This window comes from Dromiciops gliroides, chromosome X, assembly GCF_019393635.1.
Source record: "Dromiciops gliroides isolate mDroGli1 chromosome X, mDroGli1.pri, whole genome shotgun sequence".
In the NCBI taxonomy this organism is placed as follows: Eukaryota; Metazoa; Chordata; class Mammalia; order Microbiotheria; family Microbiotheriidae; genus Dromiciops; species Dromiciops gliroides.
In genome coordinates, this window is record NC_057867.1 from 37097074 (window position 1) to 37119035 (window position 21962).

The 21962-nt window shown below is 42.1% G+C and overlaps 1 protein-coding gene across 1 annotated transcript in view; it reads right to left on the reverse strand.

The window, feature by feature from the left end:
• The window catches only part of IL1RAPL2 (interleukin 1 receptor accessory protein like 2), a 953666-nt gene extending 952750 nt beyond the window's left edge, over positions 1-916 (reverse strand). The window contains exon 1 of the mRNA XM_043974249.1: positions 457-916. The gene's annotated coding sequence lies outside the window, so the exon portion shown is untranslated. The remainder of the gene's footprint in view (positions 1-456) is intronic.
• Positions 917-21962: the final 21046 nt, after the last annotated feature.

The window sequence follows — 21962 nt, forward strand, 5'->3', positions numbered from 1 at the left end:
CGTTGGCACAGTGGGGAAAGCACCAATTTAGGGTCGGAGGACCCGAGTGCCACTCCTACCTCTCCCCCTTACCACCTCGGTGACCTCAGGCAAGTCTCTTCCCTTCTCAGGGCCTCAATTTCTCCACCTGTAAAATGGGGGCGGCGGCGTGCTCACTAAGCTCAGAGATCCCCTTCAGCTCTAAATCTGTGCTCCTGTGATGTCTGCTAACCGGCGAAACGAACCAGTGTTTCTACAAGGCGGGCGTCCCTAGCTCCAGTCCCAGCTCGCAAACTTTCCGCTAGGGTACAATCCATCCAGGCAAGGGTTTCCCAGACTGGGGGACCAATCGAGGGGTGTGGGAGCCAGAGCGCTTGGAAAGTTCCGGGCCCCGGCTCCCGCCCGGTCTCAACCACCAACGCCCCTTCCCTCTCCAGGGGACCGAGCAGACCCTCCCGGGTGGCCCACGGGTTTTACCTGTCTCCGAACAGCTGGCTCAGGGAGAAGGAGTTTACGCTGCCGCATCCGATCCCATTTCGAGAGTCCCCGGGTTCGATCGGACCGCGAGGTTTGCAGAGGCTGAGCCGGAGGGCTAGGGTGGCTCCAGCCCCTCGCCGGCGCCGCTCGCCCCGGGTCTGGTCCCCGGAGCGCGCGCCGCAGTTTCGCACCTTGCCTCTTCTCTCCCGGGGACAGGAATGTAAGTGTCCCGCTACCTCCTCACGCAATTCCTAAATGTAGGGGAGACGTTTTGGGGAACTGAAGGTGGGGACAGATGGGGAATGAAGAAGTCCCCCAAATCCTTCAAGACCTTTTGCCGGAGCAGCAGGTCCCGCTCCGTCGGGCAGCAAAGGACAAGCGCTTGGCGAGCAGTCCCCGGACCCCTTCTCAGGGGTGCCTAGATCCCAAGCGGCTGATGCCCGCGCCTGCCCTCGGTCAAGTCCTGCCAGCCCGCCCGCCGGGGCTCGCTGGGGCGCCCAGAGCGGCCCCGGCGTCCAGGGCGAGGGCCTCCACGAGCCACACAGGTGCCCCGGCAGGTGTGCCAATCTACCCGTCGGGGCGTGTGTGCGTGCGCCAGTGGGTGGGCGAGCCCCCGGATTCCCCGGGCGCCCGCCCGGGCCCGGCTCGTGGCCGGCGGCTCCCCGGGGCGCGCCCTCAGAAAGGACAGTCAGAAGTCCCCAAGCGCAGCGTCCTCCACCTCTCTCCTCGCCCACAGTTTGGCGCCTCCGGGCAGGCGGACTGCACTGGGGAAGGGGGTGGGACTGCCCGCCCGAGCCCGGGCGCGTCACGGGGCGGACCGGTGCACCGCCCCCGCCCCCACCCCCGCCCCCTCTCCGCCCCCTCTGCTCACGGGCCGGGGTGCTCAATGTGGAAGAGAGAGAGGAAGGCAGTTAGCAGTCACCCCTCGAGTCCCCCAGTCCCTGGTTTGGACCAAAAGCAAAAACAAAAAACACAAAACAAAACAAAACAAAACAACCACCACCACCAACCAACCCAAAACCCAAACCCAAAGCGCTCCTTGCCTCACCTTTCCAGGCGGGAAGCGTGACGCTGCAGCGACGTCTAGTGGCCAGATCCGAGAAGACCCACGGGGCTCGGACCTCTGCGCGGTCAGAAGACAGCATCTGGAAATGAGAGAAAGCCCCAGCGGGCGCCCAGTTTGACCCCACGGGCTCGGGCAGCAGCTCCCGCGTCCTACGGCTTCGGATCGGGGCTCTCACTCAATCCTACATAGCCCAGGGGCTCCTAGTCACCCACCAAGCACTTTTTGTTCCTGCTTAAAGCTCAGGCAGGGATGTTGCTCCAGGCTCCCCGACGTGTCAGTGGTCCAGAGAGCCTGTACCTACCTCCACCGGACCATCACAGCCCGAGACCAAGTACAGGGACCTTCTTCTCTGTGTCCTGGGGACCAGATGATGGCTGAGACACACAGCCCAATGGTCACAGGCCAGTACACAGTGCACTCCTAACTCGAGTTAGAAGACTTGGGTGCAAATGCACCCACCTCCAAGCTGTGTGACCTTGGGCCAGACTCCTGACCTCTCTGACCTCTCTCGGCCTCATTTTCCTTAAAATGATGGGTCTGTACTGTCTTTTTTTTATCAGATCCTTGGGAAGTCTGAGGAAGCCTATGGCCCCCTTCTTAAAATGTTTGTAAATACCTAAAATGCAGTATTACAAAGGGAACTGATTATATTGAAACACAATTCTCAAAATTGTTTTTTAAAAAACCAAGATCACACACCCCTGCTCAAGAACCCCTGAATCAGATAGCCTCTGAGGTCTCTTCCAGTCTAGATCTAGGATCCTAGGTGTGAGTTTGAGCAACTCACTCTCCTCAGGCTTCAGTTTCCTCCTCTGTAAAATGAAGGAGCAGGAATGGTAGCCTCTAACATCCCTTCCAAATCTTTAATCTAAAAATCATATGGACACAGGAATATGCTCACCAAAGATGGGTTCCTTTGGGTACCAAAAGGGTCTTTTCCACTGGAATCCCTGAAATGTAGAAAGGAAAGAACCAAAAAACTGAAAATTGCTTTCCCTCTGCCATCCCCACCACTCCCATTTTCTGCACATTCATTCTTTTCAACACTACTACCACTCCCATATAGATCTGGCAATAAACAAGTCAAAGGGGGCAGAACCCCACCAACTTCCTTGAGGACTGGCAGGCAAAGACTATTTGCTTGTGAACTAGGGTCAGAAAAATGAAACCTGGAAGAAACATTTAAGAGGGAGAAGCTGAGGGGCCCAAAGTGAAAGGGTAATTAGGAATTTATGCAGCAGCATGAGTTAAGTTGGGATTTGATGGTCTGACAAGATATCCATAATGCTTTTTCACAGAATCACAGAATCCTAACAGCCACCTAGTCCACCCCATACCCAAAGGAATTCCCATTATAACATACCCTACGATTGACCAGGAACAGCAAGATGGCACTGCAATGAATAGAGCACTCTGCTTGGAGTCAGGAAGACTCACCTTCCCAAGTTCAAATCTGACTTCCAACACTTACTAACTGTATGACCCTGGGCAAGTCACTTCACCCTGTTTGCCTCAGTTTCCTCATCTGTAAAATGAGGTGGAGGAGGAAATGTATCTCTCCAGTATCTCTGCCAAGAAGACCTCAAATGGGGCCATGAAGGGTCAGACACGATGGGAAATGACTCAAGAACGACAACAAACAATTGGTCATCCGATTCCCCAACAAGGAGGAAGTCACCACCTTCAGAGACAACACATTTCCCTTTGGGATGTTAGGAATCTTCTCCTGATATCAAGCCTCTATTTTCCCCATTACTGCTCCTAGTTCTGCCCTCTAGAGCAAAGCAGAATGACTCATCACTGTTCCACGTCAGCCCTTCAAATACTTAAAACTGACTATGGTGTCCCCTCTGAATCTCCTCTTCTCCAGGCAACAACCTTCTCAAGTCTTTTGTCTGATCCTCAAAGACCAGGCTTTCCCCACTAACCTGTCCACAGATTGAGCAAATTTTATGCACCTGAAGCCTTGGAAAACCATTACCACCATTTCTGTTGTTTTGTGGGTCTTTATTCTTTGCAGTAACATGTGGTGGGTGTGGGGGCAGAAATAGGCCTGGGTGAAGGTGGACTTTTTTTTTTTTGCAAGGCAGTGGGGGTTAAGTGACTTGCTCAGGGTCACACAACTAGTAAGTGTCAAGTGTCTGAGGCCGAATTTGAACTCAGGTCCTCCTGAATCCAGGGCTGGTGCTTTATCCACTGCGCCACCTAGCTGCCCTCGAAGGTGGACTTCTTTTTATTACCAGGTTCACTTTCCTTGGCCTCTTCCTCCCCCATTTTCCCCAAGCCCGTTAGTGAACATCAAGATGACAACCCCTAACCACTAACCTTCCCAAGCTGATTGGGAGATGATATATGGGACCTTACAAAAGTTACTAGCAATATCAGGCCTCCACTGGGAAGGCAGTTACCACCCCTACTGCCCTGCTTTCTGTGCCAGACTTCTTGAAGACAGGACCCATTAACATTAGTTGAAGAAAAGCTAGGAATCCAGGAGCCAGGGGCACCTACCTAAATGTGGTAGTGAAGAACTGGGACAGGGAAAATCAAGAAGCTAGATAGGATAGACCTAATTCTCTAGATTGCCCTTTAGCTCCTCCTGGTAAATGGGGAGGGAAGAAGGAAGGAGGGCCACAGACAGTACTGAGACTCAGCCAGCCAACTGAGACTGAGATGGAGAAAGGCACCTGAATAGGACAGCGCTATGGAGAAAAGAGACCCTTTGGGCATTTAGGCTGAGGGTTGACCATCTCTAGGGCCCTTTACATTAGGACATAAGTACCTAATTATGAGGCTAAGGTCCTGGGCTCAACTCATGAGTGTATCACTTGGCCTTTCTCTGTTCTGGGTTCACAGCCTCAGGATATTCATCCTTAATCAATAAGGGAGACCCAAGGAAAGAGTGGATGGGTGTTGATACAAAGCTAATCCACTGGAGCTATAGCTCAAATCATCTTCATATGTGAAAATTTTATTATATTGCCCAGTAAACAGCTACCCAATATAATCTACCAATTGATTTATGTTGAGATAATAAGGTTTAATGAGGTGCTTAGGAAATAAGTTATGAACACCCCCAAACAAGACTAAAAATCTCATTAGGTATGGAGAGCAAGTAAAAGTTTGCAGTGATTTCAGTTGTGTGTGATGTTTGTATTTCTCCCAGGGCCAAGTGAGAGCCATCTATGTATCACTCCTAAAAGAAAAGGTGAGGGCACTTGGGGAACCAGTTCTCTACATATAGGGCATGCTGGAGAAAGCTATACCTGGGAAAGCCTGTAGTTAATATTTTGAAGTGAATATTTACACCTCAAAAATTGGCGGTTGCTACAAATCACCTTGATTGTTTTGTTAATTGCCTAGATTTAAGAAAGTGTTGATAATGAGAATTAAATTCAAAGCAAGTGCAATCATTCTACCACCACCCCCACACTCCCCCCAGTGGTTGTTAAATATTTACCATCACACTTCCGTATTGCTCAATAAACTTTGCTTGTGCTCAGCAAGAGATTAGTAGGAGGTTTCCAGAATGAAGTCATCACCAGGCTAGAAGCCTGGTGACCAGAGGCTACCAACCACAACTAGCATTTAAATAGCACTTTTAATTCATTTGAGCCTCACCACACCACTGGGAACAGCTTGTGGGAACAGACTAACCTAGAAGTAACAGAGAAATAAATTAAATGGAAAACAAAAAGACTACAGAAATGACAAAACTAAAAGCTTGTTTTGAAAAGATTGAACAAAATTGATAAACCTAGACAAGGACCACTAGGTAGTTCAGTGGCTAGAGTGTTGAACCTGGGGTCAGGAAAACCTGAGTTCAAATCTAGCCTCAGATACTAATTGTATGACAATAAGAAAGTCACTTAACCTCTGACTTCCAAATCTAGAAAATAGATATAATAATAGTTCCTACCTTGAAGGGTTGCTGTGAGGATCAAATGAGATAATATTTGTAAAGTGCTATGTAAACAGTAGCGTATGTATTTTTCTTACATATATGTGTGTGGATCCCGAGTTTTTTTTAAAAGATAAAATATGTAGGGCAGCTAGGTGGCTCAGTGGATAGAGCACTGGCCCTGGAGTTAGGAGGACCTGAGTTCAAATCTGTACTCAGATACTTAGCCCCAATTGCCTCACAAAAAAAAAAGATAAAATATAAATCAAATTATCAAAAAACAAGATGAAAAGGGAGGCCCCAAAATTACAGTAAATTGAGAAACAAAAAGAATTACTAGAACCTGCTATATAAAATAATATGCTACAACAACCAAGAATATAAAGGAAATGATTAGCTGCAAAAATATAGAATATGGGGGGCAGCTAGCTGGCTCAGTGGATAAAGCACCGGCCATGGATTCAGGAGGACCTGAGTTGAAATCCAGCCTCAGACACTTGACACTTACTAGCTGTGTGACCCTAGGCAAGTCACTTAACTTTCATTGCCCCGCAAAAAACATACACACACACACACACACACACACACATATTTATAATATGCGAAGTAACAAAACACGAAATAGATATCTTTAATGCCCCAATGTCAGAAAAATGAAATTGAATGGGCTATAAAGGAACTGCCAAATTGGGATGGGGTATGATGGAGGAAATCACCCTTGTTAAGATAGATTTACAAGTGAATTTAACCAAACATTTAAAGATCAATTCATTCTTATGCTACACAGCTTATTATCCAAAAAGTGAGGGGGGTGGGAATCTCTAGCAAACTTCTTTTGTAAGATAAGTAATGGTCCTAATATTTAAACCAGAGAAAGATCAAGCAAAGAAAGAAAAGTACAGGCCAATATAACTAATAAATATTGATGCAAAAAATAAATAAAATTCTTAGAACCCTAAGTAATTATGAAATACATATTGAGGACCTAGTTGCCAAAGGTGAATGGGAGTTGGAGAAATAGCCCAAGAAGGAGATGCTATGCAATGATGGTTCTACATTAAGATAACAACAAATATAATTAATAATATTAAAAATAAAAACATCCCAAGACAATTATATCAATAGATGCAAGAAACAACTTTTGACAGAGTACAGCACTAATTTTTAAAAATCCCTACAATGCATACTATAGAAGGGTGATTTTAATATAATATGATATATATCTATATATACATTGCAAATTACATGATAGTATGTATAGAAAACCTCAGAGAATCAGCAAATAAGCTAATTGAAACAAAAACTTCAGGAAAGTAGCAAGAAGCAAAGTACATCTACAAAATATATTTTCATTTCTAAAAAGCAATAACAAAATCCAAGAGGAAATAATGGAAAGGGAAATTCCATTCAAAATAACTACCAAAAGAATAAATCACCTGGCACTCAATCTACCAAGGCACAATTACAAAACATAATTAGGAATGAATCGAGTTATTATTGGAAGATTCATTATCTTCCAACTATCTAAATTAGTTTAAAGATTCAAACTACCAAGGGATTCTTATAAAAACCTAGAATTCATCTCAAAGAAAAAATTTCTGATATTTTAAACAAATTAATGAAAAATAAGAATGAAGAATAGAACTTTCAAACCTCAAAAATATTTATAAAGCAGTAATCATTAAAACTATTTGTCATCAGATATTTTAAAAAGCATTATCACTGGTATAGATTGTATAAGCATAAATTCAATAATCTAGTGTCTGATATGCCCAAGAGCATAAACTACTTCAGCAAGGATGCCTTATTTGACAAGAACTGCTGGGGGAAATGGAAAGCAGCTTGGTGAAAAATAGAGTTAGACTAGAATCTTATACCATATTTCATAATAAGTTCCATTTGATTCTTCTTTTCTTTCTTTTTCTTTTTTTGACAGGGCATCAAGGGTTAAGTGACTTGCCTAGGGTCACACAGCTTGTAAGTGTCAAGTGTCTGAAGCCGGACTTGAATCCAGGGCCAGTGCTCTATCCACTGTGTCATCTAGCTGCCCCCTATTTGATTCTTAATATATAATTTTAACTGTATACTCAACTTAAATACATCATTAAAATTGAATGAAAATAGGGGCAGCTAGGTGGCACAATGGATAAAGCACTATCCCTGGATTCAGGGGAACCTGAGTTCAAATCCAGCCTCAGACATGACACTTCCTAGCTGTGTGACCCTGGGCAAGTCACTTAACCCTCATTGCCCTGCATAAATAAACAAACAAACAAATAAATAAATAAATAGCTAGATAATTAATTTTTTTAAATTGAATGAAAATAGCATAAAATGAATCTTTCACAATTATTAGTCCAACAAGTGACAGAGGAAGTCACAAAAGATGAAATAGATAATTTTAAATACTGTGCATGAAAATGAAAAGCTTTTGCACCTACAAAATAAACAAAGCTGAAATAAGAAGAGAAATTGTTGATGGGGCAGGGAGAATCTGTATAAAATATCTCTGATTTGGATCTAAGATACAGGGTGCACCAAAAGTCACGATGTTTTAATAACTTTTTGAAAGAATTTTTCTTTGTTTTTTGCTATTTATAAGATTTGATTTTTCACCCATAATGTAAATTTATTTCCTATGTATACTGTATATGATGCTATAGTATAGTAAATTAAATTATAAACAAAAATAAAGGGGGCAGCTAGACCTGAGTTCAAATCCAGCCTCAGACACTTGACATTTAACTAGCTGTGTGACCCTGGGCAAGTCACTTAACCCTCATTGCCCTGCAAAAAATAAATAAATAAAGGAGTTATTAAATATCAAAACCCCTTCTTGACTTTTGGCCCATCCTGCATTAAAGGAATTCACACAAATATTAAAAAAACAAAAACCATTCCCAATAGATAAATGATCAAAGGATATGAACTAACATTTGCTAAACTACTGACAACTATATATGAAAAGTCCCTCATCACTAATGTAGATATTGTCTGGAGCAACTCAGCTTTCCTTCACATTGGCCAGAGCTTTTGTGGATACATGTTCCTTCAGAGTATAAGGGCATCCCTGAAGAATCAATTCATGATGTAGACCCTGTCACCAGCTGTTGTTGTTCCAAAGATACTTATGGGAAATCCAAAAGTCCCAAATCCTCAAGACTCTTTGAAGCTTTAAAAGTACCCCTCGGGGCAGCTAGGTGGCACAGTGGATGGGGCACCGGCCCTGGATTCAGGAGGACCTGAGTTCGGGTCCAACCTCGGACACTTGACACTTACTGGCTGTGTGACCCTGGGCAAGTCACTTGGCCCCAATTGCCTCACTTAAAACAAAAACAAAAACAAAAACAAACAAACAAAAAAGTACTCCTCAGCCCAACAAAGTACTCTTTTCCCTAGTTCTCACATTCAAGGGATTCCTTCTGGATGGATTAATTTAGAAGCTCCATTCTCCTGACTCCAAACTACCAATCGTTGTTATACAAGTACCCCAGAGTGTGACCAAGTCCCTCCATTCATCCGAAAAGACTTTCTCTGGAATCATTTCACTTAATTTAATGATTTTAGAGGAATATATTTATTTAGTTTAGGTTTTTTAGAAGACCGAAAATCTTTGATCAGTTACATAGAGGTGTTTAGGCCTTGTTCACACCTGTGATTTTATTGACTTAATCAGAACACGTTCTCACATGATAAAGATATCAGGCATTTATGTCTTACTTTAAGTAGGGTAATTTGATGATTTATTCTGTTGACCTCCACCCTTGAACTAATAATGATAGAAATACAAATCAAAACAACTCTGAGGTTTCACTTCACATGCAGAAAATTGGCAAAGATGAGAAGAGGTGGAAATGAAAAATATAGAAGGGGTTGTGGGAATACAGGCACACTAAAAATCTGTGGGTTGCTTGATGAATTTGTCCTACCATTCTGGAAAGCAATTTGGAATTATGCTAAGAAAGTCATCATAATTTCCATACCTTTTTGACCCAGAGATCTCACTGCTAGGGATATAAACCAAGGAAGGCAAAGAGAGATTTGATTGATAGATAGATAGATAGATACATAGATAGATATATACATATACATAGATAAATATAAATATATGTTTATCTATGTATATGTATATATATAAACTTTAGCACTTTTGTAAAAGCAAAAAAAACCCAAACAAACCTGGATATGAAATGGGTGGCAAAACAGATTGAGGCATAAAACTGTAATGGAATATTATTACTGTATAAAAAATGATGAATACAAAGAATTTGGAGAAAAATTGGAAGGCTTCTATGAACTGATGCAAAGTAAAGTAAACAGAATCAAGGAAATAATATACACAATGACCGCAACACTATTAATGGAAAGAACCAAATAACGAAGATATAAAAGAGTAAGCTCAAAAGGGAAAGCTATATGATTGTAATGACCAAGATGATGAGAGATGGAATCTGGATAGACCTGTCTCACCTGAACAAAGAGAATGGAGGCCATATCAACCTGATGCAAAAAGACCACCACCAGGGGAAAAGCAGGATTTCCTTTACAGTTGCAAAACTGTAGATGGCCATATGGAGGTCACATGTACTTTTTCTTTTGGCAAGGCAACTGGGATTAAGTGACTTGCCCAGGGTCACACAGGTAGTAAGTGTCAAGTGTCTGAGGCCGGATTTGAACTCAGGTCCTCCTGACTCCAGGGCAAGTACTTTATCCACTGTGCCACCTAGCTACTCCAGGTCACATGTACTCATAAGGAGAATGTTATTCTAGTGGAGGGGTTCTTAACTTGGGACCCAGAAACTTGTTTTTGTACATTTTGTTAATTGTATTTCATTTTAATTGGTTTCATTTGTAATCCTTTGTATTTTATGTAATGAAAAATTACATAAAATATATTAATCTACTTTAGATTGTTGTTTTATATACACTAATATATAATGTACATTATACATTAATGTAATTCTATGTTATATTCAATATTCAACTGACCACCAGTGGCTTATACTTCTATTTGCCCTATACTCAAAGCCTAGGAACTTCCCCCTTGAAATCCTAATTGCTTCCTAAGATGGGCTTCCCATCCTATAATGTGTATAAGCCTGGGCGTAATCTACCACATTCCACCCCCTGCTTAGGGCATAGGTGGCTATTTCATGATCCTAAGTATCCTTAGTAAGGAAAGACTAAAACTTCTTATCTATGTATAGCACTATATAGTGGGTTAGTTTCTAGGTGTAGCATTCTAAGCCAAATCTAATAAACTGACTACAACGTTTTTACTAAAACTACTATTGCTGTTACCCCCTGGAGGGTACATTTATTCAGGGCTCCAAATAGTCTTCTTATACAAATCAAGGGATTTCTTACTACTCATTCTGGATCTTGGAAAAGGTACTACTTCATTTCTCCCATGATCATCTTCCTAGGGGTCCTTCCTCAATAGCTTCATCTTCACAGTATAGTTAGAGTCGATTTTAGCCCCTACCAAAATCCCTCCCTTTTAGCTAAATTTGATCTATATTTGACAGAATTGCCCATTGGGGACATCTCCTGGATAATTTAAGAGCTATCTCCCCTGCTTGAGTTCAATCATGTATTTCTCAATTTGGGAGCCACTAGAATGAAAAAAAAATATTGTTGTTATTCATTGGAATTATACCTTTGTATAGTCCTTCTGGCATCTCTACCCCTTCAACCTGGGGTCCATTGGTCAAGAATCATTGGATGGGTGTTCCCTTACCAGTTGTGCATGATTCAAGGCAGATACTAGGACCAGCCACTTCAACAAAGAGCTCTAACAACATTCAGTTGTCTGGGATGAGTATCAGGGTCCTAAAAATAATTTATAAGTATCTACAATCAAATTATTAGAAATACAAGTAGCAGAACTTCCAATTCCCTGAATCCTCATACATCAGGAATATGTGCTGATAATAACAATAATCATAAACATGTGCAATCCTCCTCATATAATCTTGGGAATCTTTTGTGAAAGGAGGAAGAAGGATATGATTGTAACAACATCAAAATTTCTATCAGGCCTAGCCCTGAGATTCACCTATTGTAGGTATAATGGGACAAAATTCCCTCAGTTCTGTTTGATTCCAGGCAAATGCCATAAATAATTATTGGAATATCCAAATCATGTATCTGAGCTACATGTATTCAAGAAGCATCATGACCAGGAAGCTGATTTAGCAGCTGGGAAATTTTCCCATTCAGAGGTAAATAGAATCCAGGGGATCCTGCCATTACCTTCATAAGGCCAGCCTCTCAACCTTTCCAACAATGTGCATTCACCTGGCTGTCGAGAACATTTGGAGGTACGAGACGATGCTCCCTTTGAGCAGTTCTTGGCATCTTCCCCTACATGGTAGATTATTGGCTCTGAAGTAAAAGAAGCTTTTACTTGGACTCAAAGGCTGATCAAATGAGAGTTACAATGCCAAGAGGTACCACCATACTCAGCAAGTTCCACTGTTTCTAGCTTAAAGTGCAGTATGGTTACTTCTCAAATTAATATTAATACCAACAAGTTCATAGCTGTCTCATAATACTTAACAGTCACTGGAAACATCCATCTTTTGTACTCATCAAACTAATACAATGTCTTTTCTAAAAACTTTTTAAGCTCTCTTCTTCCTACACATCCTGATACAAATATCAATCATCACAAGAGTGGGGCAGCTAGGTGGTGCAGTGGATAGAGCACCAGCCCTGGATTCAGGAGGACCTGAGTTCAAATCCGACCTCAGACACTTGATACTTACTAGCTGTGTGACCCTGAGCAAGTCACTTAACCCTCATTGCCCTACCAAAAACAACAAAAAAAAAAACAGAAAGAATCATCACAAGAGTAAAACAATGACATATTGGGATTTCATATCGGAAGTGAATATATGAAAACTGACTCAAAACCAGAAATGCATTTGTAACAGTTGCCATCAGTAGTTAGATAATTCACCATCTAATCCATTTCTGGACAGTCTAAGCACTTTTCATTCTTTAATACAACTTAAATTGTCATAGAATTAGCTTCTTCACATTCGATAAAGGGAGGAAGGGTCAAGAATGTGTAGCCTAGGGGCAGCTAGGTGGCTCAGTGGATAGAGCACCGGCCCTGGAGTCAGGAGTACCTGAGTTCAAATATGACCTCAGACACTTAACACTTACTAGCTGTGTGACCCTGGGCAAGTTACTTAACCCCAATTGCCTCACTAAAATAAAAAAATAAATAAATAAAAAAAGAATGTGTAGCCTAACACCATTGAAATGACCTTGGAACTCTCCAAAGAAATTGCTTGTGTCAATGGGAGGTGGACACTCTCACTCTGGCATATCCAGATCTACCATTTGTCAATGGAGTGTTGGCCTCAAATGGAATCAGTTTCATTCTAACCCTATTCAAGATATTGGCAGAATACTGCAAACAAGTTAGGTACCAGTACCTATGTGCTTTAACCATTTATATGGACTGTCCAGAGGCATACCAGAGACTGGCTCTGAAATGGATCCAGAGAAGTTTTTACTTTGGGGATTCCCCCCAAAAGAATAGAAAGAGTGGTTCATGCTCAATGTGTTCTCACTCCGTGAGTGGGATGTGGAATGTGCTCAAGAAGCAGCTCAAAATATCTGGCGCACCTACTCCCAACTGTTCAGGGAACAATATAGAAAAATCCCTTTGTTGTGGGCAACCTCAGAAAATATCTCAAGAACCTGTTAATTAAATACGTCATCACGGAATGTAACAATCCATAGTGCATCACCTATAAGTGGTAATGGCAAAATAGAATGGAAAGGTCAAAATGTGTCTAGACTATCAGACTTTGAACAAAAGAAATAAAACAGACCAGTGCACCATTCCAAGCCTTTAGGATGCCTTGGACTGTCAGGCAGCCAGTGCTTTATAGTATTGGACTTGTGCAGTGTTTATTACCAGATTCCTAAGGTAGAAGAAGACAAGAACACTGCTTTCAGATGCCCAGCTCTGAGGACATGCCACATACCATCTCAAGGGCACCTGCCACTTTCCAAAGATGATGGAGAAAGTCATTGGAGATAGTAATGACCTGTTGTGTACTTTAATGATGTCATTGTCTTTTGGAAGACACTGGAAGAATATAAAAGCAGACTGATAAAAGCCTTGGATTGGGTAAAAGGAAATGGCCTAACATCTTCAACTGCCAAGTACCAGTTTTGCAGAACTTTTGTCTAAGGACTTTTCTAGAATTTGACTTTTATTAGAATTTATTTAACTTATTAGAAAGTATGCGGTTATTGCTAAGCCACTGGATGACCTAACTCTAGCAGATATGATTGAAGAGGCAGATGCAGAAGGGCAAAAAAGGCAAATTTGTCTTAAAACCCACAAAGCCTATTAGAGATGCATGGACAGGTAGAAGTGAACAAGCTCTCAGGGCTCAATCAGTTCCATATAGCATGCACTAGTGTTGGCCTATGCAACACTAGTTGCATATGCAGACTGGGACAACTGAAACAAAATTGTTGTTGTTGTTTGTCCTTCTTTCTGGAAGAGGACCATCACTTTGGGGTGATGTCATGACTTGCAGTGAATTGAATTTAAGTGAGATAGGGGTTGCAAAGTCACCAGTCTCACTCTCTCCTTCAGAGCCATCTGGGTCCAATGTCTCTATCTCTCTGTCTCTGTCTCTCTCCATATAGATAGATAGATAGATAGATAGATAGATAGATAGATAGATAGATAGATAGATAGATAGAGATAGAGATAGAGATATATAGATATATATGACTGGAGAGAGATATAGATATATAGATATATATTAGGATGACTGGAGATGGCTCCTGATACAGTGGGAGACCTTGGACTTTTAAGCAAAGGCCTTTCACAGGTCTTTGTTTGCATGAGGCAACACCCATTCAGTGATTAAGGCTAGTTGAGAAAGGAATAGGCTTGTAATGCTAAATTGGAGGCCTGTACCAGGAGAATTGATGGAGGCCAGAAGCCAGTTGTATTTTCCAGATTTGTTACTCTATACACAGGCTTGAGTTCTTGGCTTTGAAGTGAGCTATCACTGAAAAGTTAAAAGACTATGCATATGGAGCAAAATTGTGGACTGACTTACAGCAATCACCTGATAGATTCTGGCCAGTGCCACTTTAGATTTTACTTACCAGAGATGGATAGCAGCATGGAGCAGTTGTGAAATGAATATAGCATACGAGCTACAGAAGACTAATGTGTACGAGAACGCCCTCTTTCAAAGACTATATAACCCTAAAGCTGTGGCAATGCCTAAAAAAGGAGACAAAGCTCTGTGTGACTCTCAAGGAGCTGAATTACAAGCAGATGGAAGTACAGCTAAAAAGACTGGGACTTCCACCAGCACTGTATATGACCCTTACTTCGTTGAACCAATGTTCTTTGCCTCAGTTGTCTCTGGATGCCTGGTAAAGAGAGCAGATGGCTTGTGAAGGTCTAAGAGAAGTAAGACAAGCCAAGAAACAAGGTAGTGATGCTAAAGGACTCAAGTGCCAGTCCCCTGAAGGCACCTTACTGTCAAGACAATGACAGAAGCAGGAAATGTGTGATGGAGCACTGGAGGAAACTCTAAGTGATCTCATTCATAGTGCCAGGAAGCAGTTGGTGCCACTCAGAGCACATTGGACTATGGCCACGAAAAAGCTTCATGATGAGTTTTGGACATATGGGTCAATCAAGAAGCTTAGAAATAGTAAGCACAGATTTCACTGGCCCAAGATGGCCACAGATGTTACCAATAAGCATGAGACTTGTGTGTATCATGAACAAAACACTACCAAATCCTGCTGTGTATTTGGAGAAGACAAGTACTAGCAAACATTAGGAACTTCTCTGCATTGACTATCTGGAGAAGAAGAAAGCAATAACATGAGTCACATATTCCCTTGACTGACCAATTTACAAGGTATTCACAGGCATATATATCCAATCAACAATTAGAAAGCTTCTGTGGTTTCTAAAGTATTGTAGGACAGTGTTTCTCAGTGTTTAGATTTCCCTACAAGGATCTATTTGGACCAAAGCAGACTTTGAAAGTACACTGTTCCCAGCTTTGGCTGGAAATCAGGGAGTCTAGAATGATACCTCATCAACCTCAGGTAGTCACAAACTGAATACTTTAACAACACACTGCTGAACATGTTAGGGACACTGAGATCAGAATAAAAATTTCAGTAAAGTCAATATGGAGCTTTGTTAGCACATGCAAACAACTCCACCAGTAATAATGCCAATGGCTTTCCACCCTACTTGATAATGTTTGGACATGACCCACTCCTAGTTTTTTGTTTGGTTGTTTTTTGGGCAGGGCAATGAGGGTTAAGTGACTTGCCCAGGGTCACACAGCTAGTAAGTGTCAAGTGTCTGAGGTCAAATTTGAACTCAGGTCCTCCTGAATCCAGGGCTGATGCTCTATCCACTGCGCCACCTACCTGCCAGAGATGGAAGACTGTTGACACATAATCTGACTGAGAGAGAAGATTGCCACCTACTTCCAACTTCAGCTCAGAGGAACAATGAAAGAAATAAATGACGATTTGACACCTGTGTACATTGCCAAGACCTTCAACAAAGTGATAGCGTTTTGCTAGAAATCTTAGCATTCATGGAACATGAAAGTTAGCTATCAGTGGATAACTACTCCACACTTAGCTATAGAGAAAGTGGGTAGCTTGCGTGTTTGCAAAACAGTCCCAAATCCTGGTGGGGGGTGGAGCAAAGACAATTCATGGCAACTACTCCTTGCAGCCAGGTGAGTTCGTTAGTCTCCCTGATGAGGGATCATGTGAAGCCTGATGCAAACTCACCTCAGTGAGCGATAGAGTGATGTGACCTTTGCATGCATGACTGGCCGTCATGTATTAGAAACAGACATTTCAAGTGAAGAAAATTATGCTTACAGTTACCTAGTAACCAGGTGAAATGATGGGAGTAGACTGAGCCAAAAGGCAATACCTTTTTCTGCCTAGGACTTTAGTTGGAGAGATTCCTGGAATACAGACACATCCCACAGAGCGCAGTAACACTGCTAACCTTCCTGGATCCTCTACAAGTTCAGGTTTCAAAAGGAAAGACCAGAGCTCTGATGAGGAATGTGATAAACCTATAACATCAGCATCTTCAAGTATAGGAGCAGACAGGTCAACCAGTTGCCAGGGAGCTAGGACTTTTGAACTAGTGACCAGACTAACATGATTTCCCAGGAGCAGGTGGAAAAATAGTTACACCTGTAGCCAGATGAATCTCTCTTTTTTCCTTCAAACTGTAGCCTAAGCACAATCTTATACATGGAAGCTTCCCTTATCCCCCATAACTCCTAAAGCCCTCCTTCCCAAACCACCATGTATTTCATTAACTGCTTCGTATACATTTTATTCATTTTACATTTGTGCTGTACATTTTTTATATGAATCTGTCTTTCATATTAAAATGTAAGCTCTCTGAGGTAGGGGTTGTTTCTCTCTATGTACTCATATCCCCAGTGCCTAGCACTGTGCCTAGCATTTAATCCATACTTGCTTATTGATTGATTGGTTGAGCAATCCCATGACTAAGCAACTAGGCAGAGCCTGCTAATGAGGCATGCTTTCCACTCATTCTCGCTTTTTTTCTATAAAAATAGAACCCCTTATTAAAACAGCAAAATATATTTACTAGAATTGATAATTATCATATTTAAATAGCTGATTCACAATTTAGAGCAAGATTTAAAAATATAAACACTTAAGTACAAGTAGATACTTCACTCATCAACATCGAGCTGTTCCAAATCGTTGCTCAGTTTAACTCTGGTTGCCAGGTAGTCTAATGTTCTCAAGGCTAGGACATGGGGACGTTTGGGGAGACACTGCTCACATAGGTTCACAAGGCATCAAACATAGAAATGACTTATTTACATAGGGAAAGGCACAAAAGGACACATTCTGGAGACTAGAGACAGTCAAGAACCTCCCTCAACTTTCCACTGGGTTCCTGCCTTTCCCCTAGAGACTAATTATCCCGGGGTGGGTGGGTCAACAAAGGGAAAGAAACCAAAGTTTCCTATTAAGTTAAGCAACCTTCCTTCTCCGCCCCCCCACCTTGTTATAGGCCAGTGCACTCCCAGCGATCTACACAGACCTCTATCCTGAACAGAGCCCCAGAAGGGGTAAGGAAAGGCTTCATGCTTCATTGTTCATTGCTCTGGATTCTCTCTCTTATTGGCTTATCCATTACTCAGATCCTTCTTTCAATTTGGCTTAGCTGCTCTGGCTCCCTGTCATACAAGATTCTCTCTCCCAACAACATTCTGTTACTTTGCTTCCTTGTTCACCTATTCACAGTGGGGGTCCTTGGTCCATCTGGCTGTGTTTGCTGCCTCCCGCTGTTCTTAGCCATGTGAACCTAGGCTTACCCTCTTGCAGCCTGTTTCCTAATCGCTAAAGAAAAGTCACTCTCCTCTCCAGAGCCATCTGGGTCAAGTTGCAAGGTATACATCAGGATGACTGGAGTTGGCCCTGGATGTTTTTTGAGGCATTTGGGGTTAAGCATGCTATTTTTCACTCTTTCATTTTTTCTTTTATTCAAGTTTTCTTATATAAAATGACTAATATGATGATGTTTTATATAATTACACATGTATTACCTATATCTGATTTCTTACTACCTCAGGGAGGGGAGAGGGGAGGGAGGGAAGGAGGGATAAAATCTGGAACTCAAAACTTAAAATAAAGGAATTTTTACTGAAAAAAAAAGATGAACCCAGTTTGAAATATATTGATTTTGGAATGTCTCTGGAGCATGCAGTATGGAATGTCCAACAGGCAATTAGTGACAGAGGACTGAAGCTCGGAAGAGAGACTGGGACTGGATTGTAAGCCATCTCTGCCTGCCCATTCTTGGGGGACCATCACCTATATATTCCCAGAAGTTCACCACAAGGAGTCTGACCAATGTGTTGTAGACTTTCATCACTTTTTCCTGATATGGAGAAAGAAGGTAGCAGCAGAGTACTCTGCCTGTTCACTGGTCATCCCTTGCCCTTGCCATGTAACAATCCCTTCCTGTCTTCCTGTTCTGAGTTTCACCGATGTTCCTTCCTGTCTTTCTTTTTTTTTCTTTTTTTTCTTTTTTTTTTGTGAGGCAATTGGGGTTAAGTGACTTTCCCAGGGTCACACAGCTAGTAAGTGTTAAGTGTCTGAGGCCGGATTTGAACTCAGGTACTCCTGACTCCAGGGCCGGTGCTCTATCCACTGCAGTGCCACCTAGCTGTCCCTCCTTCCTGTCTTTCAGTTCCTTCTTGGTTATATGTGGCAACTTGTCCACATTCACCATGTGGCTCTCCATTGTCTTCTGTGTTGTGTTCTAGATCTTTAGTTCTTCAGACACTGTCGTGTTCCAGGTCTCGATGCATGGACCAGGTCTTGATGTATGGAACAAAGAGATATATGTGTTACAAGTCCTTATCATTTCTAGTTTAGAAATGATGAAATTAAGACTCAGAAGGGTGAAAGTACTTGGCTACTACAGCTAAGTATCAGAGGAGGGAGCCAGGTATTGGCTGACTCTAGGTCCAACACTCTTTCCTCAATGCCACAATCACTCTCTGCCAATGTATCCTTATATCTTATCCAAATCTCATTGCTTTTGTTTCATTCCTCAGAGAAATGTGTAACTACTCCCTCTACCTGGGTTTCAGCAAAACCTCTGTCTCCCTCAAAGAAAAGAAATCAATATTTATTTATTTTGATAATCACCCAGAAAAGCCCTGTCAAAAGAAAGTCAGATATCACTAAGCATCAGCACATTTCCAGGAAAGGGTAAAAGTCAGTTTAAATGGCCTTCCAAATCCATTGATTAGAATTTGGACTTTTATCACTAAAGCAAGAAAATCCTCTGCATTATAATGAAAAAAGGACCCAAACGGAAAGCCCAAAAGCAACCACCCAGAGCTTAAATAAGCATAAAATGTTGTAGAAAGTCAGGCTAGTCTTAAAAGAAGAAAGAGCTTACTAGTAGTAGTTAACTATTGCAGTATCTCGCTGAGGAGACTTCTGGTTAAATGGAAAGAAAATGAACTGCAGAGTCCGCAAACCTGGCTTATATCCCATCTCCGCCACTTATTAACTGTGTGGCCATGGGCAAATCACTTCAGCCTCAACTTCTTCATCTGCAAAATGGGGGTGTCAACACTTCCATTATCTAGACGACAGGCTTCTAGGTTTTGCGGAGCCATTGAGAATATCTATTTGAAATATGGCAAGGTACTATTGGCAGAACCTGGCTAGAACCCAGATCTCTTGTCACTTGGACTGGTGCTTTATGTACTGCAGCGCCACCTAGCTGCCCTGGCCTGGTGTTCTTTATATTAATTTCCTTTTTCTCCCTCCTTCTACTATAGCCACTCCATCTTAGTCTACTGGATTTGATTCCAGGCTCCCTTGAATGGACCTCCTTAGATGGTAGCCAGAAATCCCATAGATACACCTCTGTGTCCTCAGCTGAAAGCACCAAGTGCAACAATCCCTATGAATTCATGGTATAATGGAAGGGTTACTGGTTCTGGAACCAGAGAACCTATCAAATTCCACCTTTGACCCTGTTATACCTGTGCGACCTTGGGCCAGTCCCTTTCCCTTCCTGGGTCTCAGTCTCTGCCTGTGTAAAATGAGGGGGTTAGACTAGGTGGCCCCTGAGGTCTATTCTAGCTTTCCATCTAGGCTCATATGTGACCTTGGGTCAGTCACTTCCTCTTCCTAGGCCCCAGTTTCCTTCTTGGTAAAATGAGAGGGTTGGATTTGGATGAACCCTGAAGTCCCTTCTCCCCAGCCCTCGACCTAGTTGTGGTGATCCTAGTTCAAGAATTCATGCCAAGTGGATAAAGCACCAGCCCTGGATTCAAGAGCACCTGAGTTCAAATGTGGCCTCAGACACCTGACACTTACTAGCTGTGTGACCCTGGGCAAGTAACTTAACCTTCATTGCCCCACAAAAAATTTTTTAAATAAAGAATTCATGGCAGGATTAACACATCCATGCCATGTTTACATCTTCTTCTTCTTTTTTTAATTATTATTTTTTTTAAGTGAGGCAACTGGGGTTAAGTGACTTGCCCAGGGTCACACAGCTAGTAAGTATTAAGTGTCTGAGGCCGGATTTGAACTCAGGTACTCCTGACTCCAGGGCCAGTGCTCTATCCACTGTGCCACCTAGCCACCCCCATGTTTGTATCTTCTAAAACTTTCAAGTTGAAATAATAAAGAAATAACCAGTAGACCTTTCTCTTCTATATACCAGAACTCAGTCCAAGAATACTAATACTGAGGCAGCTAGGTGGTACAGTGGATAAAGCACCAGCCCTGGATTCAGGAGGACCTGAGTTCAAATTTGGCCTCAGACACTTGACACTTCTGAGCTGTGTGACCCTGGGCAAGTCACTTAACCCTTATTGCCCTGCAAAAAAAAAGAAAGAAAAAGAAAAGGAAAGAAAAAAGGGGAAAAAGAATACTAACATCTGTCTAGCAATTTAGAACCTCTGACATCTTAGATTGGCTTTCTCATCTCTCAGAGTGATTATGGCATAAGCGTATTCTATTTTAAATTATTTATCATGTCACCTCTTAGAACCATCTCCAGGGATTTTTTTTAGCTGAATTAAGAGATTAGGAGCACTGAAATAAAATATACCATGGACTTTGAAATATACAGTAAGGTGAAATTATATTTCATGATACCTTTGATTTATACTTTAATTTTAAATGCGCAGATAAAGCAATATCATTAAACATACTTTAACTTTTTATAATAAATCAATTGTACCTTAATTATTATGTTATAAAGTAAGGACACATGCATTATTCAGATACATCCATGGCAAATTGAATTTTTAAAACCATATTCTGGTCTCATCTGAGTCACTAGTAGAAAATAGTACATTTCACAGCCACTGCTAATGTGACACACTTTACTCAGAAGAGGCTGGGGGGGGTGTTGAATGAAAAGAGAAATGTCAGTGTGCTAGAATACAGGGCTGCTGAGAATATACTGCTTGGGAAAATGAGCATCTTGGCTCAGATGGAATATGGGATGTCTCTTTTCATTGGCCTTCAGGGAGTTTCAATTCCCTACTCTTGGGGGATGTATGTGTGTGTCTGTGTGTGATGTTTTTGCTTGATCTTGTTCAGGTAGCTATAGCACTAAAGACAGTTGGGAATCCTAGTCCTGTGGGCTCCTGTGTAGGCACTTTGTTCCCTTCCCCACCTAAATGGCTCGCTGCAACCAGAGCTCTTTTTTTAGTGGGGCAACAAGGGTTAAGTGACTTGCCCAGGGTCACACAGCTAGTAAGTGCCAAGTGTCTGAGACTGGATTTGAACTCATGTCCTCCTGAATCCAGGGCTGGTGCTTTATCTACTGCACCACCTAGCGGCCCCCATGCACCCAGAGCTCTCATCTCACACACAGTTACATGTGAAGAACAAGCAAGGGTAATGGGTCAGAGTCACGTTCAGGATTCTGGGAAGCTGCCATTGACTCTAGGTTCAGTC